Below are 22437 nucleotides of genomic sequence, written 5' to 3'. Positions count from 1 at the left end.
TCCTGTATCACGTATTTGGAGAAATTTATCTTCGTAGAGGATTTTTTGATGCAACTAACCCTCATTGGTGTAGGGAAAATCATGAAGAAGAAAAGTTCCCACGGTTAGCCTGACAAATAGGGGGCCAATGATCCGTCTACCGCTGAGGACATTTTTCGCCAGCACTGTAATTGGTGCGAGCCAAGTGCGGAATTTGTATCGACTAGTCACAGTTGGAATTCGAACCAGGTTCAAAATATTGGAAGGCAAACGCTTTATCCCCTGAAAATGTGCACGTGCATTATCAAAAAACGCGTTTATGTTTTGGAGATTTCACGAATTTGTGCTTGCCGCGATGGCTCAGGTGATAGAGTGTTCGCTTTCCAGTGAGGAGAACCGGGTTCGAATTCCAGTCGATGCGAATCCCGCATCTGGCTTGCACCGACCACAATGCCGACGTGAAATATCCTCAGTAGTAGGCGGATCATGGGTTAGAGTCCCTTTGCCATCTGGCTAACAGTGGGAGGTTCTCGTGATCTTCCTCTCCGTGTAACGCAAATGCAGGGTAGCTCAAATTTCTCCCCATACTCGATCCAGGAGTTCTCTTGTCTCCTGGATCGGGCTAAAAATTACAAGGCTACGGAGTTGAACAATAGTAGTTGTAAATCCATAAAATTGGGTTGGCTGTTCAACGACGGTTATAAAATAAAGTTTAAGCTTAAACAAGAAAAAGAATAAACTCCGTCTCTGAACCATAGCCACCGCAAAATAAGGCCGTTGAGATCTCCAAGGTCTTTAATCGAAGTCACAAACAGTAGTTCTTAACTGATTAACCGACAATTTTAAATATTTGTTATTGAACAATAGCTTCGTTTGTCCGTCGGTTATGCTATATCATTGTATAAATAATATTGTATTTATACATGTACAGTACCGAAATGTAAAAGTTATTAGGCCTAATGTTTTAGATTACAAATTCCCCGTGAATAAGGAGTTAATACAAAAATGGAACCATTAATTTATCTCTCTCTCTCGTATGCCTGTTAAGGCAGAGGCGCGCGATTGTTCTTGTTTTCCAAAAGCGCCATCTATGGCCAAGAATTCAACCTCTGCCACACCATACGTCACACTCGTTCATGAGGCTGACCCATTCATACATGCAGTCATTCATCCACAGATCGTAATTTTGACCTAAAGCAAAGAACGATCCTTCGCCAGTTCTGTACCCTCAGAGGTATAATTTGTTATGAGAACAAGGAGGACTTTGTGACCCGGCAGTGAACGTGCATCAGCCACCATTTACTACACGGGGAGTCTTCGGCCAGCGGAGTTCAAACCCACGAACTCTCGGACATGCGCCCTACCGACCAGGCTCGCCCGGCCTAATGAAGAGTGTTTAAGCCAAGTTCTTTAGGAAAATTGACAGCAGATAATATCCCCATTTTAAACATTTCAAAAAAGGAAAGGCGTGACCTTAATTACCAACTCAGTATCTTTTTGGTTAATAGAAAAAAATGCTGATTAGAAATTTGGAAACTTTCACGCATTCTTCTATTCAAATTTAAAAAGTCGGAATAGCTTAATTCTGAAGGGGAAAAAATCTGCATGAAGTCTTTTTATCCTACGATTTCAGACTCGCTAAAATGTATTAAGTCCTAACAATATGAATTAAACTCACATTTTTTAAAAGAGTTTCAGCGCTACATATTTCTAAGTAAAAATCGCCTTTTTTTCGTCATTTAAAGCTCTGGTCCCTGGAGTATTCAGTCATAAGATCTTCATATAAATGGAAAAGATTTTCTGTTACAGTTTTCTAAATTTTTTTTTTATAGTTTTAATTAAGGAAATAAGAATTCCAATAAAGGATTTAGTACTTTTACAAGGATATTTGCGTTTGTGGAATAATCAAAAGCTTTGAAAGCTGTAAAATCTTCAGCGCAATGGAAACTATTTGCTGTTTTAATAGAATTGTATTTCGAGGATATAAAGCAGTTCAGAAAACTTCATTGTTAGTGTGTACACTTTTGTCATTGAGATTGCTTAGCATAATGGGGAACTTATATAGCTGGAATATAACGTTCGCGTAATAATGGAAGATTAAGATTTAATAATGGTTTCGACAAGGTTCCATTCCTTCAGCATTTGGAAAACTAGAATTCTGAAGAAACTAAGTGAACCATTTGAACAGTTTATTTTGTTCAGTAAATTTTGTTCTATTGAATTTACTCTCAAAATGTTACTAAACATTTTCTTTAAAGTTTTAAAAATGCTCTAAGAAGCTTTATTTTAAATACAAAAACTGTTTAAATTTGGTAACCAGGTGCATAAAGAGCTTTCAACGAATAAGAAGAATTACATAAAATAAAAAAATTTAGTTTAACATACTAGTACACAATGAGATAAATTCTTTAACCGACGCAGATCGGACGCCAGTATTTCTTATATATTTTTTCAAGCTCTCCAATTACAAGTAAAAATATATTTTGAATTCTAAAAAGAGTTCAATACTTACTGAAAAATCGTTACTTTATACTGAAATATAAAATCCAAATACGAAATGTTTAGTCATATTTCCGAATTTTGATTTTTTAAATTACCTGTAATATCGGAAAACTAGGATTGATATTTCATAATGGTTTTCAAAAGCTCTTTGCCCTTACCTCAGCATTTGGAAAATTCTGAAGCAACTGTGGTGATAGGTTCGACGCTCATCGTAAAATCAAGTTTATTTCATATTGTTATCTGTTTGTCTTTAATCAATTGTGTTTTTACTTATTTTTGAAGTGAACTGAAATAAGAGTTCTGATGTCATCATATTAGAATTGTATAAATACCAGCACGCACATGACAGCCTGTCAGTATTTTCTCCCATCACGTCCGGGTCACCATTGAGGTAAGCGAAGATAGCTCCTTCGAGATACTAACATTTTATTAAACATATTTACATTTATATACAAGTTGGTTTGATTTACAAGAAGCATCATCACAGCAGGTGATGAGAGAAATACTGACAGGCTGTCATGTGCGTGCTGGTATTTATACAATTCTAATATGATGACATCAGAACTCTTATTTAAGTTCACTTCAAAAATAAGTAAAAACACAATTGATTAAAGACAAACAGATAACAATATGAAATAAACTTGATTTTACGATGAGCGTCGAACCTATCACCACACAGGACAGTATTTCTCAGTATTTCTCTCATCACCTGCTGTGATGATGCTTCTTGTAAATCAAACCAACTTGTATATAAATGTAAATATGTTTAATAAAATGTTAGTATCTCGAAGGAGCTATCTTCGCTTACCTCAATTGTCCGCAATGCAGCTAGTACTTTCCAACGCTTTATTGACGAAGTAACTAGAGGCTTGGAAGGCGTTTACGCTTTCATAGATGATATATTAATAGCTTCCGAATCTCCCGAAGAGCATATAAAATATTTAAAATCACTTTTTGATAGACTGCAGTATTTTGGTTTAACAATAAATCCCTCTAAATGCTTATTTGGTCAGAATAGTTTACAATTTTTAGGTTTCAAAATTTCCGAAAAAGGTATTGAACCTTTAAATGATCGCGTTAATGCAATTCTAAATTTTCCAAAACCAAATACGATTACTCAATTACGTAGATTTCTAGGATTATTTAATTTTTATCGACGCTTTATTCCTAATGCAGCTCATATTTTATCACCTTTAACCAAGTTTTTAGAAGGACAACGAAATATTAAGAAATCTAACAAATCATCAAAAAAATCTGATTTACCGTTAATTTGGACCGATACTTCAAACAAATCTTTTTCTGATGCAAAACAAGCAATAGCCGATGCAACTCTATTAAAATATCCTAAACCTGGTGCTAATTTAAGTCTGTGGACTGACGCGTCGGATTTTGTAATCGGCAGTTCTTTAATGCAATATCAAGATAATGAGTGGGAACCAATTGCATTTTTCTCAACAAAATTAAATAAAAGTCAGCAAAATTGGTCAACATACGATCGCGAATTATTGGCAATATACGCGTCAATAAAAAAATTTCGTCACATGCTTGAAGGTAGAAGTTTTACTATTTTTACTGACCAAAAACCTCTAATTTATGCGTTCAAACAAAAACCTGAAAAATGTTCCCCACGCCAATTCAGATATCTTGATTATATTTCGCAATTTTCAACTGATATTAAACATGTAAAAGGAAAATCTAATTCAGTTGCTGATACTCTATCGCGAGTAGAAATAAATGCAATTTCAAGACCTCCATTAATAGACTTTAAAAAACTAGAACTGGAACAAAATGAAGATTCAGAATTAAAAGATATATTAAATTCAAATAATTCATCTTTAAAATTAGAAAAACATTACTTTTCTTTGGAAGATGTTAATTTAATATGTGATTTTTCAACTAAGTACCCTAGACCTTTTATTCCAAAATCATACAGGCAAATTATTTTTGATAATTTACATTATTTTTCTCACCCTGGAATATATTCAACTACAAATTTAATTTCTAAACGATTTGTGTGGCCCAACATGAAAGTGGATATCAAAAATAAAGTTCGTTCTTGTGAGCAATGTCAGCGAGCTAAAGTTTTTCAACACACTAAAGCTCCTTTTAGTACATTTGCTCAACCCGACGCAAGATTTTCCCATATCCATCTAGATTTTATTGGCCCACTTCCTATTTCTGAAGGTAAGCAATACTGCCTTACAATAATAGATAGATTCACGAGATGGCCAGAAGTTATCCCTACTACGGATATGACTGCCGAAACCACCGCAAAAGCACTTATTCACGGTTGGATTTCTAGATTTGGCACACCCGTTACTATAACTACCGATCAAGGCCGAAATTTTGAATCAACTCTTTTTCGAAATCTCACTAATATCTTAGGCAGTAACCACATCCATACTACTTCATATCACGCGCAAAGTAATGGAATGATAGAACGATTTCATAGACAACTGAAAAGTTCTATAATAGCACAGGAAAATAATAAATGGACCGAATTTTTACCAATTGTTTTATTAGGTATTCGCACAGCTTTAAAAGCTGATATCAATGCAACTTGTGCACAACTTGTTTATGGTACTTCCTTACGTCTACCTTCGGATCTATTAAACGCAAATTCTTTATCTCCACCAGTAACAGAAAATTATGTCACAAATTTAATGACCGCAATGAGAAAATTAAGTCCTGTACCAGCATCAGCACATAGTAAAAATAAGTTCTATATTAATCCTAATTTAAAATCTTGTTCTCATATATTTTTAAAAGTAGATAAAATTCGTCCTCCACTATCACCTGCATACACCGGACCACACCAGGTAATTGAACGTTCTGAAAAAACCTTTATTATTGATTTTCATGGTAAGAAAATAACTGTCTCAATAGATAGAATTAAACCAGCTTTTCAAATTTCTGAGAAATTAAAAATAAATAAAATTCCAATGGTCGAAAAGCAATTATCTCCAACAAAGGAAGAAAAGCCAATTGTAACAAAATCTGGTCGCCGTGTGCATTTCCCAAAATATTTTGTTAAAGAGTATGGAATATAAAAGCATCTAAATATTTTGTATCTATTAATTGTATTCCAATTTCCAAGTTAAAGTTAATTTTTTTTCCTAATTAAGACATATATTTCAATTTACTATTTTGTATTTTATGATTGTTTTTAAACAATCATTATTGGTATCGTGACTTTGTCACTGGGGGGATACTGTGTGGTGATAGGTTCGACGCTCATCGTAAAATCAAGTTTATTTCATATTGTTATCTGTTTGTCTTTAATCAATTGTGTTTTTACTTATTTTTGAAGTGAACTGAAATAAGAGTTCTGATGTCATCATATTAGAATTGTATAAATACCAGCACGCACATGACAGCCTGTCAGTATTTCTCTCATCACCTGCTGTGATGATGCTTCTTGTAAATCAAACCAACTTGTATATAAATGTAAATATGTTTAATAAAATGTTAGTATCTCGAAGGAGCTATCTTCGCTTACCTCAATGGTGACCCGGACGTGATGGGAGAAAATACTGACAGGCTGTCATGTGCGTGCTGGTATTTATACAATTCTAATATGATGACATCAGAACTCTTATTTCAGTTCACTTCAAAAATAAGTAAAAACACAATTGATTAAAGACAAACAGATAACAATATGAAATAAACTTGATTTTACGATGAGCGTCGAACCTATCACCACACAGGACAGTATTTCTCAGTATTTCTCTCATCACCTGCTGTGATGATGCTTCTTGTAAATCAAACCAACTTGTATATAAATGTAAATATGTTTAATAAAATGTTAGTATCTCGAAGGAGCTATCTTCGCTTACCTCACAACTAAGAGAGCCATTTGAGCAGTTAATTTAATTCTTTAAATTTTGTTCTATTGAACCTAGTCACAAAATTTAACTCAAAATTTTTTTGAAAGGTTTTAAATTATATTTTAGCTTAATTAGTCTAATCTTTAAATAAAAAAAAAACGTTTTTAAATTTGGAAACTACGTGTAAAAGAGCTTTCAATGAATAAAAAGAATTAGTACATAAAATAACGGAACTTAGTTTGTTAACCTACCAATACACAATTCCTTAACCTTTGACGCAGATGAGCCAGTTTCCCTTTCATATACTTTTGACACCTTAATTGCAAGTAAAAATATATTTCGGTATAATAAATCATAAAATAAGTCTGATATTTACTAAAAAATCTTAAATAATCCGAAATCTATACTTAAATATATAATCCAAAAAGTAATTTCAATTTTTTTATTCATGGTCAAAAATTTAATAATTGATTTTGTTAATTAAGGAAACTTCAATGATGAATTACTATTTCTTAGATGTAAATTTTTAATAAGTGTAAATTTGTAAATTTAGAAGTGAGCCGCGTTACAAGAATTTTACCTTTATAGCGAAAAAAAAAAAAAAAAAACATTGACATTCTCTATTTTATAACCATGAATGATCAAAATTCTAACTATATTATTGAATATAGTTAGTTATTCTATTTGTTAGTTATTCTATTGTTTTAGTTTTATAGTTAGAAATTCTAACTATAAAACTAACACAATTGTTTTGACTTTTATGCAATCTAATGAAAAAGTACGACATGTTTAATAAAATTTCTACGTCAAAGAATTAATAACACTTCATTAACTTTATTGGAAATGCGTACACTTTAGTCAGTAGATTGCTTATCATAATGGAGAATTTATATAACTAAAATATTACGTTCGTGTCATAATGGAAAATTAAAATTTAATGACGGTTTTGACAAGGTCTCTTCCCATCCCTTAAATCTGAAGAAACTAAGTGAACAATTTGAACAGTTTATTTCATTTAGTAAATTTTGTTCCATTTAACCTATTCATAAAATTTAAAAAAAAAATTTAAAGTTTTTGATTTTGAGAGTTTTAAAAATGCTTTAAAATTTAAGAAACTTTCTTAGTCTATTCTTTAAATGTAAAAACTTTTTAAGTTTGATAACTTGGTTAAAAATAGGTGTCAATTAATAGAAAAAATTAAATAAAATAATAGAATTTAGTTTGCTAACCAACTAATTCACAATGAGAAAATTTTTTTATCCTTTGATGCAGACGAGACACCGGTATCCCTTTGATATATTTTTCAATCTCTCTCATTACAAGTAAAAATATATTTTGGTACTTTTAATTCTAAAAACAGTTTAATAGTTACGAAAAAATCTTAGATTATCGGTACTTGATACTAAAAGAAAAAATCCAAATAAAAAAATTTGTCATATTTTAAAAATTTGATTTTGTACGTTACATAAATTTAAATGATGAATAGCTGTCTCTTAAATCTAATTAACTGCAAATGAAAATAAATTTATAAATGAAAGTGAGCAGCGGTTTTACCTTTACAGGAGCAAAAAGTGCATTCTGTATTTTATGATAAAAAACTAAAATGCTTAATATATTTTTTTTCAGTTTTGAACTTAATACAATTAAAAGGTATGAAATATGACATAATGTGACATATGACATAATTTTTTGACACAGTTTTCCACTGTTGTCGGAACTTTTCTATTGACTGGAAAATCACGTGGTAGGATCCAGTTTTTCCTCACTCATTTCCATAGTGTTATCAGCATAAAAAGTCAAAGGTATTGTTTTTCCATAATTATGTCTGTATCTCAAATTCAAAAGGTATTTTTCTCTACTGCTATTATTACGCTTTTAATTCACATTCAATAGCTTAAAACTATGAGAATTATTTTCTTGGATTATTATAACGAAATTCTGGACTACATTTAAAAATAAAGTTTATTAATAAAGTGTATTCTCTCTTATTAAGAGTTTTATAATTATTTTTCGGCAAACATTAATACTGTGTTCTAAATACCGTTAGAGATTCTTTAAATGCAATTAGCTTCACGCGCAATGTGATGCAAGCAAAAAAAATGGTATTTAACATATCCGCCCGTTTTGTAAACGAAAATATTAAATAATGGTCTCAAATTTGTTTGAGCATTAAAATGCTTGAACAATGTAAATGTTAGTTTAAGAAATGATTACTTGGAGAAATTACTTCTGTTCACCAATAGATCTAAATATTCATAACATAATATTTGGACATGGAAATGGAGGCAAACTGAATTACTTTTAGTACCTATATGTAAATGAATAACTTCAGAATATAAACCATTTTCTGTCAATAAATAACAATTATTGCGAAAGGGGAGATCCTTCTGTTTAACACGCTAATTTTACAAGTCTTGCCCGTCAGGCCACAACGGTAAATAACTACAAACTGAATATTAGACAGATTTTGCTAGTTTTTAAAAGGTTTAGCATGACATATCTGAAAAAAGTGGTGAATTATAGAAGCCTATACAAATTGTTCAGAAATAGTGGTGGATAAAAACGTAGTAAATTGAACTTATTAAACCAAGAATCACAATAATTAACGGGAGAAAACTGGAAAACTCCAGGAAAATTGTTTAATTTCCATTGTTTTAAATTATTTTTACAATATATTCGACAGTTTATCATGCGTAAGTTGTTCTATGAGTAGAATCGTGCATCTTTCTTTGTTAAAGAACGCATAATGAAATAATAATAATAAAAAAAAATAGAAAAAATGGCGGGATGGGGTTCGAATTTCGAAGCCGTCTAACTCCCTTCAATATTAAGTTATAATTTTCAAACTGGGTCCCTAAGTAGGGGTGTATGGTCCAAACATTTCTGACGGAGGAAATTTTTATATGTGAATTAGGGGGTGCCTCAAACTTCTATTGCTTAGCTGACTGTGAGAGGACTTTTGAAGCAGAATTGTGGCTGGCTTCTCGTGTCCGAGTAGTATGGTGGTCAAAACACCGGACTATTAACCGACGGCTGGGGCGAGGGGGTGCAGGTTCGAATCCCAGGATCAGCAACTTTTCAGAAAAATTTCTTTTTTTTTTTTTGCTTCCGCTTATTATGCATTATATTATTTTTTCAATGTGTTTTTCTATATTTTAAAGGTTCCTACATGTAGGAAATAATTTTTTTAAATAGGGAAAACGGCGAATAACGGGTGAAAACTGGAAAAAACCATGAAAATTGTTTAATTTCCATTGTTTTAAATTATTTTTACAATATATTTGACAGTTTATCATGCGTAAGTTGTTCTATGAGTAGAATCGTGCATCTTTCTTTGTTAAAGAACGCATAATGAAATAATAATAATAAAAAAAAATAGAAAAAATGGCGGGGTGGGGTTCGATATTCGAAGCCGTCTACCTCCTTTCAATATTAAGTTATAATTTTCATACTCGGTCCCTAACTTGGGGTCTATGGTCCAAACATTTCTGATGGAGGAAATTTTTATATGATAATTAGGGGGTGCAGGGGGTGCCTCAAAGTTCTATTGCATAGCTGACTGTGAGAGGACTTTTGAAGCGAAATTGTGGCAGGTTTCTCGTGCCGAGTAGTATGGTGGTCAAAGCACCGGACTATTAACCGACGGCTGGGGTGAGGGGGCGCAGGTCCGAATCCCAGGATCAGCAAATTTTCAGAAAAATTTCTTTTTTTTTTGCTTCCGCTTATTATGCATTATATTATTTTTTCAATGTGTTTTTCTATATTTTATAGGTTCCTACATATAGGAAATAATTTTTTTAAATAGGGAAAATGGCGAATAACGGGTGAAAACTGGAGAAATCCAGGAAAATTGTTTAATTTCCATTGTTTTAAATTATTTTTTCAATATATTCGACAGTTTATCATGTGTAATTTGTTCTATGCGTAGAATCGTGCATCTTTCTTTGTTAAAGAACGCATAATGAAATAATAATAAAAAAAAATAGAAAAAAGGGCGGGATGGGGTTCGAATTTCGAAGCCGTCTAACTCCCTTCAATATTAAGTTATAATTTTCAAACTAGCTCCCTAAGTAGGAGTCAATGGTCCAAACATTTCTGATGGAGGAAATTTTTATGTATGAATTAGGGGGTGCAGGGGGTGCCTCAAAGTTCTATTGCATAGCTGACTGTGAGAGGACTATTGAAGCGAAATTGTGGCAGGCTTCAGGTGTCCGAGTAGTATGGTGGTCAAAACACCAGACTATTAACCGACGGCTGGGGCGAGGGGGCGCAGGCTCGAATCCCAGGATCAGTAACTTTTCAGAAAAATTTCTTTTTTTTTCTGCTTCCGCTTATTATGCATTATATTATTTTTTCAATGTGTTTTTCTATATTTTAAAGGTTCCTACATACAGGAAATAATTTTTTTAAATAGCAAAAATGGCGAATAACGGGTGAAAACTGAAAAAATCCAGGAAAATTGTTTAATTTCCATTGTTTTAAATTATTTTTACAACATATTCGACAGGTTATCATGCGTAAGTTGTTCTATGAGTAAAATCGTGCATCTTTCTTTGGTAAAGAACGCATAATGAAATAATAATAATAAAAAAAATAGAAAAAATGGCGGGGTGGGGTTCGAATTTCGAAACCGTCTAACTCCCTTCAATATTAAGTTATAATTTTCAAACTCGGTCCCTAAGTAGGGGTCAATGGTCCAAACATTTCTGAAGGAGGAAATTTTTATATGTGAATTAGGGGGTGCAGGGGGTGCCTCAAAGTTCTATTGCATAGCTGACTGTGATAGGACTTTTGAAGTGAAATTGTGGCAGGCTTCTCGTGTCCGAGTAGTATGGTGGTCAAAATACCGGACTATTAACCGAAGGCTGGGGCGAGGGGGAGCAGGTTCGAATCACAGGATCAGCAACTTTTCAGAAAAATTTCTTTTTTTTTTTCTTCCGCTTATTATGCATTATATTATTTTTTCAATGTGTTTTTCTATATTTTAAAGGTTCCTACATATAGGAAATAATTTTTTTAAATAGGGAAAATGGCGATTAACGGGAGAAAACTGGAAAAATCCAGGAAAATTGCTTAATTTCCATTGTTTTAAATTATTTTTACAATATATTTGACAGTTTATCATGCGTAAGTTGTTCTATGAGTAGAATCGTGCATCTTTCTTTGTTAAAGAACGCATAATGAAATAATAATAATAAAAAAAATAGAAAAAATGGCGGGGTGGGGTTCGATATTCGAAGCCGTCTAACTCCCTTCAATATTAAGTTATAATTTTCAAACTCGGTCCCTAACTTGGGGTCTATGATCCAAACATTTCTGATGGAGGAAATTTTTATATGATAATTAGGGGGTGCAGGGGGTGCCTCAAAGTTCTATTGCATAGCTGACTGTGAGAGGACTTTTGAAGCGAAATTGTGGCAGGTTTCTCGTGCCGAGTAGTATGGTGGTCAAAGCACCGGACTATTAACCGACGGCTGGGGTGAGGGGGCGCAGGTTCGAATCCCTGGATCAGCAAATTTTCAGAAAAATTTCTTTTTTTTTTGCTTCCGCTTATTATGCATTATATTATTTTTTCAATGTGTTTTTCTATATTTTAAAGGTTCCTACATATAGGATATAATTTTTTTAAATAGGGAAAATGGCGATTAACGGGAGAAAACTGGAAAAATCCAGGAAAATTGTTTAATTTCCATTGTTTTAAATTATTTTTACAATATATTTGACATTTTATCATGCGTAAGTTGTTCTATGAGTAGAATCGTGCATCTTTCTTTGTTAAAGAACGCATAATGAAATAATAATAATAAAAAAAATAGAAAAAATGGCGGGGTGGGGTTCAAATTTCGAAGCCGTCTAACTCCCTTCAATATTAAGTTATAATTTTTAAACTCGGTCCTTAAGTAGGGGTCTATGGTCCAAACATTTCTGATGGAGGAAATTTTTATATGTGAATTAGGGGATGCAGGGGGTGCCTCAAAGTTCTATTGCATAGCTGACTGTGAGAGGACTTTTGAAGCGAAATTGTGGCAGGCTTCTCGTGTCCGAGTAGTATGGTGGTCAAAACACCGTACTGTTAACCGACGGCTGGGGCGAGGGGGCGCAGGTTCGAATCCCAGAATCAGCAACTTTTCAGAAAAATTACCTTTTTTTTTTTGTTTCCGCTTATTATGCATTATATTATTTTTTCAATGTGCTTTTCTATATTTTAAAGGTTCCTACATGTAGGAAATAATTTTTTTAAATAGGGAAAATGGCGAATAACGGGTGAAATTTGAAAAAATCCAGGAAAATTGTTTAATTTCCATTGTTTTAAATTATTTTTACAACATATTCGACAGGTTATCATGCGTAAGTTGTTCTATGAGTAGAATCGAGCATCTTTCTTTGGTAAAGAACGCATAATGAAATAATAATAAAAAAAAAAATAGAAAAAATGGCGGGGTGGGGATCGAATTTCGAAGCCGTCTAACTCCCTTCAATATTAAGTTATAATTTTCAAACTCGGTCCCTAAGTAGGGGTTAATGGTCCAAACATTTCTGATGGAGGAAATTTTTATATGTGATTTAGGGGGTGCAGGGGGTGCCTCAAAGTTCTATTGCATAGCTGACTGTGAGAGGACTTTTGAAGCGAAATTGTGGCAGGTTTCTCGTGCCGAGTAGTATGGTGGTCAAAGCACCGGACTATTAACCGACGGCTGGGGTGAGGGGGCGCAGGTTCGAATCCCAGGATCAGCAAATTTTCAGAAAAATTTCTTTTTTTTTTTGCTTCCGCTTATTATGCATTATATTATTTTTTCAATGTGTTTTTCTATATTTTAAAGGTTCCTACATATAGGAAATAATTTTTTTAAAAAGGGAAAATGGCGAATAACGGGTGAAAACTGGAAAAATCCAGGAAAATTGTTTAATTTCCATTGTTTTAAATTATTTTTACAACATATTCGACAGTTTATCATGCGTAAGTTGTTCTATGAGTAGAATCGTGCATCTTTCTTTGTTAAAGAACGCACAATGAAACAATAATAATAAAAAAAATAGAAAAAATGGCGGGATGGGGTTCAAATTTCGAAGCCGTCTAACTCCCTTCAATATTAAGTTATAATTTTCAAACTCGGTCCCTAAGTAGGGGTCAATGGTCCAAACATTTCTGATGGAGGAAATTTTTATATGTGAATTAGGGGGTGCAGGGGGTGCCTCAAAGTTCTATTGCATAGCTGACTGTGAGAGGACTTTTGAAGCGAAATTGTGGCAGGCTTCTCGTGTCCGAGTAGTATGGTGGTCAAAACACCGGACTATTAACCGACGGCTGGGGCGAGGGGGCGCAGGTTCGAATCCCAGGATCAGCAACTTTTCAGAAAAATTTCTTTTTTTTTTTTCTTCCGCTTATTATGCATTATATTATTTTTTCAATGTGTTTTTCTATATTTTAAAGGTTCCTACATATAGGAAATAATTTTTTTAAATAGGGAAAATGGCGATTAACGGGAGAAAACTGGAAAAATCCAGGAAAATTGTTTAATTTCCATTGTTTTAAATTATTTTTACAATATATTTGACAGTTTATCATGCGTAAGTTGTTCTATGAGTAGAATCGTGCATCTTTCTTTGTTAAAGAACGCATAATGAAATAATAATAATAAAAAAAAATAGAAAAAATGGCGGGGTGGGGTTCAATATTCGAAGCCGTCTAACTCCCTTCAATATTAAGTTATAATTTTCAAACTCGGTCCCTAACTTGTGGTCTATGGTCCAAACATTTCTGATGGAGGAAATTTTTATATGATAATTAGGGGGTGCAGGGGGTGCCTCAAAGTTCTATTGCATAGCTGACTGCGAGAGGACTTTTGAAGCGAAATTGTGGCAGGTTTCTCGTGCCGAGTAGTATGGTGGTCAAAGCACCGGACTATTAACCGACGGCTGGGGTGAGGGGGCGCAGGTCCGAATCCCAGGATCAGCAAATTTTCAGAAAAATTTCTTTTTTTTTTGCTTCCGCTTATTATGCATTATATTATTTTTTCAATGTGTTTTTCTATATTTTATAGGTTCCTACATATAGGAAATAATTTTTTTAAATAGGGAAAATGGCGAATAACGGGTGAAAACTGGAGAAATCCAGGAAAATTGTTTAATTTCCATTGTTTTAAATTATTTTTTCAATATATTCGACAGTTTATCATGTGTAATTTGTTCTATGCGTAGAATCGTGCATCTTTCTTTGTTAAAGAACGCATAATGAAATAATAATAAAAAAAAATAGAAAAAAGGGCGGGATGGGGTTCGAATTTCGAAGCCGTCTAACTCCCTTCAATATTAAGTTATAATTTTCAAACTAGCTCCCTAAGTAGGAGTCAATGGTCCAAACATTTCTGATGGAGGAAATTTTTATGTATGAATTAGGGGGTGCAGGGGGTGCCTCAAAGTTCTATTGCATAGCTGACTGTGAGAGGACTATTGAAGCGAAATTGTGGCAGGCTTCAGGTGTCCGAGTAGTATGGTGGTCAAAACACCAGACTATTAACCGACGGCTGGGGCGAGGGGGCGCAGGCTCGAATCCCAGGATCAGTAACTTTTCAGAAAAATTTCTTTTTTTTTCTGCTTCCGCTTATTATGCATTATATTATTTTTTCAATGTGTTTTTCTATATTTTAAAGGTTCCTACATACAGGAAATAATTTTTTTAAATAGCAAAAATGGCGAATAACGGGTGAAAACTGAAAAAATCCAGGAAAATTGTTTAATTTCCATTGTTTTAAATTATTTTTACAACATATTCGACAGGTTATCATGCGTAAGTTGTTCTATGAGTAAAATCGTGCATCTTTCTTTGGTAAAGAACGCATAATGAAATAATAATAATAAAAAAAATAGAAAAAATGGCGGGGTGGGGTTCGAATTTCGAAACCGTCTAACTCCCTTCAATATTAAGTTATAATTTTCAAACTCGGTCCCTAAGTAGGGGTCAATGGTCCAAACATTTCTGAAGGAGGAAATTTTTATATGTGAATTAGGGGGTGCAGGGGGTGCCTCAAAGTTCTATTGCATAGCTGACTGTGATAGGACTTTTGAAGTGAAATTGTGGCAGGCTTCTCGTGTCCGAGTAGTATGGTGGTCAAAATACCGGACTATTAACCGAAGGCTGGGGCGAGGGGGAGCAGGTTCGAATCACAGGATCAGCAACTTTTCAGAAAAATTTCTTTCTTTTTTTCTTCCGCTTATTATGCATTATATTATTTTTTCAATGTGTTTTTCTATATTTTAAAGGTTCCTACATATAGGAAATAATTTTTTTAAATAGGGAAAATGGCGATTAACGGGAGAAAACTGGAAAAATCCAGGAAAATTGCTTAATTTCCATTGTTTTAAATTATTTTTACAATATATTTGACAGTTTATCATGCGTAAGTTGTTCTATGAGTAGAATCGTGCATCTTTCTTTGTTAAAGAACGCATAATGAAATAATAATAATAAAAAAAATAGAAAAAATGGCGGGGTGGGGTTCGATATTCGAAGCCGTCTAACTCCCTTCAATATTAAGTTATAATTTTCAAACTCGGTCCCTAACTTGGGGTCTATGATCCAAACATTTCTGATGGAGGAAATTTTTATATGATAATTAGGGGGTGCAGGGGGTGCCTCAAAGTTCTATTGCATAGCTGACTGTGAGAGGACTTTTGAAGCGAAATTGTGGCAGGTTTCTCGTGCCGAGTAGTATGGTGGTCAAAGCACCGGACTATTAACCGACGGCTGGGGTGAGGGGGCGCAGGTTCGAATCCCTGGATCAGCAAATTTTCAGAAAAATTTCTTTTTTTTTTGCTTCCGCTTATTATGTATTATATTATTTTTTCAATGTGTTTTTCTATATTTTAAAGGTTCCTACATATAGGATATAATTTTTTTAAATAGGGAAAATGGCGATTAACGGGAGAAAACTGGAAAAATCCAGGAAAATTGTTTAATTTCCATTGTTTTAAATTATTTTTACAATATATTTGACATTTTATCATGCGTAAGTTGTTCTATGAGTAGAATCGTGCATCTTTCTTTGTTAAAGAACGCATAATGAAATAATAATTATAAAAAAAATAGAAAAAATGGGGGGTGGGGTTCGAATTTCGAAGCCGTCTAACTCCCTTCAATATTAAGTTATAATTTTCAAACTCAGTCCCTAAGTAGGGGTCTATGGTCCAAACATTTCTGACGGAGGAAATTTTTATATGTGAATTAGGGGGTGCCTCAAACTTCTATTGCTTAGCTGACTGTGAGAGGACTTTTGATGCGAAATTGTGGCAGGCTTCTCGTGTCCGAGTAGTATGGTGGTCAAAATACCGGACTATTAACCGAAGGCTGGGGCGAGGGGGAGCAGGTTCGAATCACAGGATCAGCAACTTTTCAGAAAAATTTCTTTCTTTTTTTCTTCCGCTTATTATGCATTATATTATTTTTTCAATGTGTTTTTCTATATTTTAAAGGTTCCTACATATAGGAAATAATTTTTTTAAATAGGGAAAATGGCGATTAACGGGAGAAAACTGGAAAAATCCAGGAAAATTGCTTAATTTCCATTGTTTTAAATTATTTTTACAATATATTTGACAGTTTATCATGCGTAAGTTGTTCTATGAGTAGAATCGTGCATCTTTCTTTGTTAAAGAACGCATAATGAAATAATAATAATAAAAAAAAATAGAAAAAATGGCGGGGTGGGGTTCGATATTCGAAGCCGTCTAACTCCCTTCAATATTAAGTTATAATTTTCAAACTCGGTCCCTAACTTGGGGTCTATGATCCAAACATTTCTGATGGAGGAAATTTTTATATGATAATTAGGGGGTGCAGGGGGTGCCTCAAAGTTCTATTGCATAGCTGACTGTGAGAGGACTTTTGAAGCGAAATTGTGGCAGGTTTCTCGTGCCGAGTAGTATGGTGGTCAAAGCACCGGACTATTAACCGACGGCTGGGGTGAGGGGGCGCAGGTTCGAATCCCTGGATCAGCAAATTTTCAGAAAAATTTCTTTTTTTTTTGCTTCCGCTTATTATGTATTATATTATTTTTTCAATGTGTTTTTCTATATTTTAAAGGTTCCTACATATAGGATATAATTTTTTTAAATAGGGAAAATGGCGATTAACGGGAGAAAACTGGAAAAATCCAGGAAAATTGTTTAATTTCCATTGTTTTAAATTATTTTTACAATATATTTGACATTTTATCATGCGTAAGTTGTTCTATGAGTAGAATCGTGCATCTTTCTTTGTTAAAGAACGCATAATGAAATAATAATTATAAAAAAAATAGAAAAAATGGGGGGTGGGGTTCGAATTTCGAAGCCGTCTAACTCCCTTCAATATTAAGTTATAATTTTCAAACTCAGTCCCTAAGTAGGGGTCTATGGTCCAAACATTTCTGACGGAGGAAATTTTTATATGTGAATTAGGGGGTGCCTCAAACTTCTATTGCTTAGCTGACTGTGAGAGGACTTTTGATGCGAAATTGTGGCAGGCTTCTCGTGTCCGAGTAGTATGGTGGTTAAAACACCGGACTATTAACCGACGGTTGGGGCGAGGGGGCGCAGGATCGAATCCCAGGATCAGCAACTTTTCAGAAAAATTTCTTTTTTTTTTTTGCTTCCGCTTATTATGCATTATATTATTTTTTCAATGTGTTTTTCTATATTTTAAGGGTTCCTACATATAGGAAATAATTTTTTTAAATAGGGAAATTGGCGAATAACGGGAGAAAACTCGAAAAATCCGGGAAAATTGTTTAATTTCCATTGTTTTAAATTATTTTTACAATATATTCGAAAGTTTATCATGCGTAAGTTGATCTATGAGTAGAATCGTGCATCTTTCTTTGTTAAGGAACGCATAATGAAATAATAATTATAAAAAAAATAGAAAAAATGGGGGGTGGGGTTCGAATTTCGAAGGCGTCTAACTCCCTTCAATATTATGTTATACTTTTCAAACTCGGTCCCTAAGTAGGTGTCTATGGTCCAAACATTTCTGATGGAGGAAATTTGTATATGTGAATTAGGGGGTGCAGGGGGTGCCTCAAAGTTCTATTGCATAGCTGACTGTGAGAGGACTTTTGAAGCGAAATTGTGGCAGGTTTCTCGTGCCGAGTAGTATGGTGGTCAAAGCACCGGACTATTAACCGACGGCTGGGGTGAGGGGGCGCAGGTCCGAATCCCAGGATCAGCAAATTTTCAGAAAAATTTCTTTTTTTTTTGCTTCCGCTTATTATGCATTATATTATTTTTTCAATGTGTTTTTCTATATTTTATAGGTTCCTACATATAGGAAATAATTTTTTTAAATAGGGAAAATGGCGAATAACGGGTGAAAACTGGAGAAATCCAGGAAAATTGTTTAATTTCCATTGTTTTAAATTATTTTTTCAATATATTCGACAGTTTATCATGTGTAATTTGTTCTATGCGTAGAATCGTGCATCTTTCTTTGTTAAAGAACGCATAATGAAATAATAATAAAAAAAAATAGAAAAAAGGGCGGGATGGGGTTCGAATTTCGAAGCCGTCTAACTCCCTTCAATATTAAGTTATAATTTTCAAACTAGCTCCCTAAGTAGGAGTCAATGGTCCAAACATTTCTGATGGAGGAAATTTTTATGTATGAATTAGGGGGTGCAGGGGGTGCCTCAAAGTTCTATTGCATAGCTGACTGTGAGAGGACTATTGAAGCGAAATTGTAGCAGGCTTCAGGTGTCCGAGTAGTATGGTGGTCAAAACACCAGACTATTAACCGACGGCTGGGGCGAGGGGGCGCAGGCTCGAATCCCAGGATCAGTAACTTTTCAGAAAAATTTCTTTTTTTTTCTGCTTCCGCTTATTATGCATTATATTATTTTTTCAATGTGTTTTTCTATATTTTAAAGGTTCCTACATACAGGAAATAATTTTTTTAAATAGCAAAAATGGCGAATAACGGGTGAAAACTGAAAAAATCCAGGAAAATTGTTTAATTTCCATTGTTTTAAATTATTTTTACAACATATTCGACAGGTTATCATGCGTAAGTTGTTCTATGAGTAAAATCGTGCATCTTTCTTTGGTAAAGAACGCATAATGAAATAATAATAATAAAAAAAATAGAAAAAATGGCGGGGTGGGGTTCGAATTTCGAAACCGTCTAACTCCCTTCAATATTAAGTTATAATTTTCAAACTCGGTCCCTAAGTAGGGGTCAATGGTCCAAACATTTCTGAAGGAGGAAATTTTTATATGTGAATTAGGGGGTGCAGGGGGTGCCTCAAAGTTCTATTGCATAGCTGACTGTGATAGGACTTTTGAAGTGAAATTGTGGCAGGCTTCTCGTGTCCGAGTAGTATGGTGGTCAAAATACCGGACTATTAACCGAAGGCTGGGGCGAGGGGGAGCAGGTTCGAATCACAGGATCAGCAACTTTTCAGAAAAATTTCTTTTTTTTTTTCTTCCGCTTATTATGCATTATATTATTTTTTCAATGTGTTTTTCTATATTTTAAAGGTTCCTACATATAGGAAATAATTTTTTTAAATAGGGAAAATGGCGATTAACGGGAGAAAACTGGAAAAATCCAGGAAAATTGCTTAATTTCCATTGTTTTAAATTATTTTTACAATATATTTGACAGTTTATCATGCGTAAGTTGTTCTATGAGTAGAATCGTGCATCTTTCTTTGTTAAAGAACGCATAATAAAATAATAATAATAAAAAAAAATAGAAAAAATGGCGGGGTGGGGTTCGATATTCGAAGCCGTCTAACTCCCTTCAATATTAAGTTATAATTTTCAAACTCGGTCCCTAACTTGGGGTCTATGATCCAAACATTTCTGATGGAGGAAATTTTTATATGATAATTAGGGGGTGCAGGGGGTGCCTCAAAGTTCTATTGCATAGCTGACTGTGAGAGGACTTTTGAAGCGAAATTGTGGCAGGTTTCTCGTGCCGAGTAGTATGGTGGTCAAAGCACCGGACTATTAACCGACGGCTGGGGTGAGGGGGCGCAGGTTCGAATCCCTGGATCAGGAAATTTTCAGAAAAATTTCTTTTTTTTTTGCTTCCGCTTATTATGTATTATATTATTTTTTCAATGTGTTTTTCTATATTTTAAAGGTTCCTACATATAGGATATAATTTTTTTAAATAGGGAAAATGGCGATTAACGGGAGAAAACTGGAAAAATCCAGGAAAATTGTTTAATTTCCATTGTTTTAAATTATTTTTACAATATATTTGACATTTTATCATGCGTAAGTTGTTCTATGAGTAGAATCGTGCATCTTTCTTTGTTAAAGAACGCATAATGAAATAATAATTATAAAAAAAATAGAAAAAATGGGGGGTGGGGTTCGAATTTCGAAGCCGTCTAACTCCCTTCAATATTAAGTTATAATTTTCAAACTCAGTCCCTAAGTAGGGGTCTATGGTCCAAACATTTCTGACGGAGGAAATTTTTATATGTGAATTAGGGGGTGCCTCAAACTTCTATTGCTTAGCTGACTGTGAGAGGACTTTTGATGCGAAATTGTGGCAGGCTTCTCGTGTCCGAGTAGTATGGTGGTTAAAACACCGGACTATTAACCGACGGTTGGGGCGAGGGGGCGCAGGATCGAATCCCATGATCAGCAACTTTTCAGAAAAATTTCTTTTTTTTTTTGCTTCCGCTTATTATGCATTATATTATTTTTTCAATGTGTTTTTCTATATTTTAAGGGTTCCTACATATAGGAAATAATTTTTTTAAATAGGGAAATTGGCGAATAACGGGAGAAAACTCGAAAAATCCGGGAAAATTGTTTAATTTCCATTGTTTTAAATTATTTTTACAATATATTCGAAAGTTTATCATGCGTAAGTTGATCTATGAGTAGAATCGTGCATCTTTCTTTGTTAAGGAACGCATAATGAAATAATAATTATAAAAAAAATAGAAAAAATGGGGGGTGGGGTTCGAATTTCGAAGGCGTCTAACTCCCTTCAATATTATGTTATACTTTTCAAACTCGGTCCCTAAGTAGGTGTCTATGGTCCAAACATTTCTGATGGAGGAAATTTGTATATGTGAATTAGGGGGTGCAGGGGGTGCCTCAAAGTTCTATTGCATAGCTGACTGTGAGAGGACTTTTGAAGCGAAATTGTAGCAGGCTTCTCGTGTCCGAGTAGTATGGTTGTCAAAACACCGGACTGTAATTATTTCCTCATTTGCATTGCTTTAAACTACCGATAGTTCAAATATTAATAGTTTTTAAGTGTTTTTTTTTTAATTTAACGCATTGTTTTTTATTATCTTTTAAATACATCATTCATTGAAATTCCTAAGATCGCTTTTGGCAGCGTTGTATAAAAAATAAAACAGTGGTAAAGTAGAGAGTTCCCGCAACACCGTAGTAGGTTATGGGAGATAAGACTGCACCATTTCGTGACCAATATGGCACGATTGTGGTTAGCACTATGCACATGCCACCTTTACTTTACACATCAACTAATACCCATCGATCTGAGGCTGAGTAGGCTTCTTACTGCCTCTGGAAATCGAACTCCAGCTCTTCTCAATGACAGCTTATTTCGTTAACCACTGAGCCATCACGACTCAAAACATTGTTAGGAGAATTTCGATAATTTTCACCGGTTTTAGCCGTTCTAAGTCAGCCCTCTTTAAATTTAAAAATCAAAAAATCAGAAGACATTCCTGCCAGACCTAACTGTCAACTTTAAAATTACCTCCAAGCTCCGATCGGGGAGCTTTCCATAGTAATGGTGACTGATGCACGCTAAATCTGTCGGGCCACAAAGTCCTCGATGTTCCTATAAAAATCAGTACCTCTGGTGGTGCTGAATTGGAGATTTATCGTTCTCCAGTTCAGGTCAAAATTACGATCTGTGGATGAATGCATGAATGAGTCCGCCTTATTAACGAGTATAGCAGATGTCAAATTCTTGGTCATAGATGGCACCACTGGAAAATCGCATACACGGCGAATTGACCCATGATTGCCGCTAAAAATGTCCCATGCCAAATCTATCTGAGGTGACTCAACATATAGCGCTTTTAAAAACGGAAACTGAAATAACCAGAGAGCATCAGCTGCGGCAATATCATACTATTAAGCTAGGCAGAAGTGA

At 34.1% G+C, this 22437-nt stretch overlaps 2 long non-coding RNA genes across 5 annotated transcripts in view; one reads left to right on the top strand and one right to left on the bottom strand.

Annotated features, from left to right (window-relative positions):
* LOC147810060 (uncharacterized) overlaps window positions 1-22437 on the bottom strand; it is a 553747-nt gene that overhangs the window by 391643 nt on the left and 139667 nt on the right. The gene's annotated exons all lie outside the window — the stretch shown is intronic.
* LOC147810062 (uncharacterized) overlaps window positions 22284-22437 on the top strand; it is a 29358-nt gene continuing 29204 nt past the window's right edge. The window contains exon 1 of the long non-coding RNA XR_015434093.1: window positions 22284-22433. This is a non-coding gene — a long non-coding RNA (uncharacterized LOC147810062). The remainder of the gene's footprint in view (window positions 22434-22437) is intronic.

Source organism: Parasteatoda tepidariorum, chromosome 5 (assembly GCF_982258835.1).
Source record: "Parasteatoda tepidariorum strain Cologne lab strain chromosome 5, Ptep-v5.0, whole genome shotgun sequence".
NCBI lineage: Eukaryota > Metazoa > Arthropoda > Arachnida > Araneae > Theridiidae > Parasteatoda > Parasteatoda tepidariorum.
This window is presented reverse-complemented; position numbering and strand designations above follow the sequence as displayed.